Here is a 4,645-nt window from a genome sequence, read left to right as displayed (position 1 = left end):
TTAAACTTTGATAAAATTGGGGGGTTTGTATTTTTTCATTGATTTGTTTTTCTTTAAAAAATTTTTATTTAATGAAAAAAATTTACCCCTCTTTTTCTGCAAAATTTTTTCAATTTTAAAAAAACCCAACAAAAACCCCACAAAAGGAAAAGGGTTTTTTTTCCGCTGACAATGAATCCAGCTTTAGTCATCGCATTTCTGAAATGCTCGGTATTGCCTGCTAAACGATCCAAAAACTTTGTGCTGTCTGTTATAAGATCCATCATCTGTTAATAATGTATAAAGTAATGTTTAAATTAGAAAAGTTTAAATAGCACAATAAAATTTTAATATCACTGCCGATCACTACGCATGCTGCCTGCTGCCCACCGCCTCTCTTCATCATCTTCATTACCCTCGTGGAAGCTGGGCTTCTTCACGTATTACACAGTGGCGATGGGTTGAGGTGAATCCCTCCAGGTCGATGCCGATCGACAGTGTCTTCATTTACAGACCGGACAAGCGGCTCGAGCTTTGGAGATTCACTTTTTAATCTTTCAGATCTGTAAGAATTTGTTTTTTTTTCTACAACCAAAAACAAGGTGTTTTGTAGGGGCAAAACTGAGGTCATATTCGGTTTTAGTAGGCGAAAATACATGGGAATACCATGGTCTAGTCCATGGCGTAAACAACTTTTCTCTTTTTGTGGGCCTGTGAAGTTGGTGAAATCAACAACTTTGACCCTCCATATCTTAAAAATAAAAAGCCAGCTAAATCTAAAACTTTCTGAGGATTCATGACTCATTATAGATTATCATTTAGTACTTGTAAGTAGAAATCTAAATTCAAGGGTTAAAAAAGAGGCTATTTTTGCGGTCACTCTTTGTATAATACACATCTATGCTTACGTTTTCCGTTAAAACATATATTTTCTGTTTTATATATAACATGTAATAGTACTTTATTTGCCAGTGTTGTATATTTGGGTTTCCTCAAACTGTCCGCGATTTGTTAATCTACTATAGCTTTCGTTTCTGCAAATTGTTTCTTTGGTATCTGCCATTTCTTCAGTTTCTGTGTCTTCTCCGTTTCACTCAGCTCCGTGATGCCTGTGCGCCACGCAAAAATGCCGCTTACACTTGATACAAGGCATTTCGATCAACGACGCATCCTTGCAAGATTCCTTAGAGCACAGGAAACTTGCCGATTGTCCTACAACGAATTTTGCGGTCTCCGTTTTTAAACACTCGTGCGATACCATATTGAAATGCTCTTTGCAGAAGGTGGCCTGACAATGCTTGCACATAAACGGCAAGAAGTTCAACAATTTGCAGTCCGCCACCGAACATTGTTCGCCAGTCGCAGGAAATTCGATTACAGCAACAAAAGGATATCGATATTATAATTGGATTTAATACTTTGGATACTGTATTTAATTTTCCGGCGTTCAAGAAGATTGGAAGAGATATTTAGTTGTGCAGTAGAGTCGGAGAATGCAGATGATTGTCGAACAATATTAAATTTTGAAGATTCAACAGAAAATACAATGTTTATTCTACAGATAATAATAACTACTGTTTAGAAATATAGCTTTTTATTACAAAACGACGCTATTATTTCATGTCTTTTCTTCAAAGTCTATCAACGATTATAATACAAATTTATATTGAAATTTAAGTATTCTATTAGCAAATAATACTATTACATAATGTCTACAAAAAGTATTATTATATATTCAATTTAAAAAATGTATTCGCTCTATATCAAATGTAATAAATCGTACCTTTAGTGCGTTTATAAACAATATTTTACGAAGGATATTAAACAACATCAAATCTATAATACTATATAAATAATTTGTTAATTACACAACAGTAATATGTCGTAGATAATTTTATCAGTAACTTCCAGTCTATTAATAAAATACTAAATATTAAAAAGCGACGCCATTATTTCACGTGCCAGGCCTGGGCGAGGTGAACCGATCGGCGTTCTTGCGCCAGTCTCGGGGATCTGAGCTCGGTCCCGTGCCTTGGCCTCCCGCGGATCTTCCTTGCTGCGAGGCTTCCATGGCGGCGCGAGCCGTCGTGGTCGTCCTCTTCGGCCGCTATTCAACGCTCAGCTCAGGACTCGTTGAACTCGAAAAATATTAAGACGTATTAGAAGTAATTAAAACTGAATAAAATGTTATTTACAAAACGGTAATAATAAATAAAAATAATATTATTAGAAAAATTATGCAGATAATTATATATCTTGCGTCACATTTGATATTTTTGATTGATCAGATCAATTGGTCTCTTTCATTTTCCCAAATCGGTTTGTAAAAATAAATACGGCCTCTTTAAGATTATTTTTACGCTTTTCTATCAGCTTTATAATGCTTGACAAAGTGTTTGGATTTTGATTGAAATAAGTTTCTGCGAATCTATTCGCCTTGGACAATTGTTCGTTAGAAAAAAATTCTGAATAATCCATAAAATAATTGTTCGCCAGTGATAAAATAATAAAACACGAAAATTTGTCGGCCTAACTGGCAATAATTTTAATATTAATACAACAACGTTTCGACCTCTACTTTGGGTCCTTATCAAATTATAAGTTATTTAGCAATGATTGAATTGCGCGTCAGGTTTTGAATCTTATTATCATCGTTAAACTATATGGTCAGGAAGTATAACACATAGCGAACATTAGATTCAAAACNNNACGCGCAATTCAATCATTGCTAAATAACTTATAACTTGATAAGGACCCAAAGTAGAGGTCGAAACGTTGTTGTATTAATATTAAAATTATTGCCAGTTAGGCTAACAAATTTTCATGTTTTATTCTGAATAATATATTTATTTATCGTTCAACCTGCAGGTGGTCGTGGGACTTTCCTTGGAAATGGTTCACGGAAGCCATAAATAGATGTATCCACTCATGCTCATCCACTTGTCAACATGCAGAAGAGTGTGCTATATACGTTTGCGCAAGGAGACAGTTCCTCGTTTCTTTATATTATCTGCAAAAATATATATGATGGTTACTACAGTCTGCATCTTTGTAAAGCAAATCATATCTGACTTATAATTATAAATATATTAGAATATTTATTGCAAAATAAAATTTTCTTTTATTCAAGTCCTTTTTGGCAAAATTCTACAACGCATAGAAATATATAACAAATCGTTTAGCTCATATTATATCTTAACTAGATAGACTTATCAAGCGTCGCGAAATATGTAAGAGAAATAATTTAAGACTTGAAAGTTCTTGAAATTACTCTATTTTTTAATTTAAATATTTTAATTCAAATAGACTTATTTATTTATTTAATTATTTATTTATTTATTTATTTATTTATTTATTTAAATTAAAATATCGTAAAAAGTATACGTTATTTAAGATGTCTTGTTCCTACCTGTTATCAGATGTTACGCTGTAAGATGTCTTTTGCTGTGTATACACACCCTGTATGTGCTCTTTTGACAGCTGTCTTAACCTCTCACTTACAGCTCACTGCTGGTCACGGCCCGTCACGGCGACTCCCTAGACGCAGTGGCTCGCAGTCTCTAAATATTCGTGCGTTCCAAAACCCATCCAAAAAAAAGTGTTGCAACCTTTCCGTGAACGACTGTACGTCTGATTCTTATAAGTACAGTTTACACACCTCTTCTTCGCCGTCGTACATTCATTCGCCTTATGATTTCCTGCACATTTATAGCATGTTTCCTGTCTCGTGCAATTCTTGGCAATATGGTAAGAGCCCCAGCATTTAAAACATCTTCTAACACTAATATAATTAAATATAGGACACTTTTGCCATTCTAAATTTATTTTTCCTCTGTTTATTAGTGAATTATGAGTGCTTTCATCCACTTGAATTATTACGGATCCTTGCTCAGTATCCTTATTTTTTCCTCTTAATATTTTCCTTACTAGGTGCATACAGGATTCTTCGCCAATTCTATTCTGCTTCTTAATTGTATCTATCAGTTTATCATCCTCCATTTTCATTTCTTCTCCACCAACATTAATTATTTTAATCTTTGGTTTCCTCTTCTGTGGCTCAGAGACCTTGACCTCCTCGCCCATTGCCGCTTGTACCGTCGTCTTTAACTTATTCTTCTCTTCTTCCGTCTCACATCCTAAGATCACTGTCCCTTTACTTCCCCTTCTTAATTTGGTAATTCCTATTTCTATTTTGGTTATATCAATTTTATCTTTAATTGTTTTCTTCGTAATTTCACTCTCTTGTTGTACTTTTGGTTTTATAATTAAGATATTTTCTTCCTTCCTTTCTTTAATCACATCGCTATATTTTCTTGTCGCTCCACTTGACGGTCCATGCTCCTTGCGTCAACATTTTTCTCAATTCTTCTATTAATGCCTGTTTAATGCCTCCCATCTCCTCACGGACTATTTCTTTTATCATTGACTTGATCTCCTTTTTACATGCTGCCTCATCTTTTAATTCTTTCACTGTTTTTACAAGCCAATCTATTTTTCTATCAATATCCTCTGTTCCACTCGCGGCTGCTACTTTATTCCCGCTGCTTGGCGCCGGACTCATTTTTGCAGGTGCCGTTGCTCTTCCTGCTGCTGCCACTGCTTTATTTATATCAGCTACTTTATCACCATCACTAATAATTAACTTCTCGAATGGGCCAGGACACGA

The 4,645-nt window shown here is 34.7% G+C and overlaps 1 long non-coding RNA gene across 1 annotated transcript; it reads right to left on the bottom strand.

Moving 5' to 3' along the window:
• Positions 1 to 1,867: 1,867 nt before the first annotated feature.
• Positions 1,868 to 3,607, bottom strand: LOC143902072 (uncharacterized). Its single transcript, XR_013258256.1, has 3 exons — positions 3,389 to 3,607; positions 2,842 to 2,989; positions 1,868 to 2,117 (listed from the first exon to the last, which is right to left on the bottom strand). It is a non-coding gene; the product is annotated as an uncharacterized LOC143902072 (long non-coding RNA).
• Positions 3,608 to 4,645: the final 1,038 nt, after the last annotated feature.

The sequence above is a fragment of the Temnothorax americanus genome, unplaced genomic scaffold, assembly GCF_048541705.1.
Source record: "Temnothorax americanus isolate GAGA-0224 unplaced genomic scaffold, ASM4854170v1 Scaffold38, whole genome shotgun sequence".
NCBI classification, from domain to species: Eukaryota; Metazoa; Arthropoda; class Insecta; order Hymenoptera; family Formicidae; genus Temnothorax; species Temnothorax americanus.
Note: the sequence above shows the minus strand (reverse complement) of the source record. Positions and strands in the feature narration are given on the sequence as shown.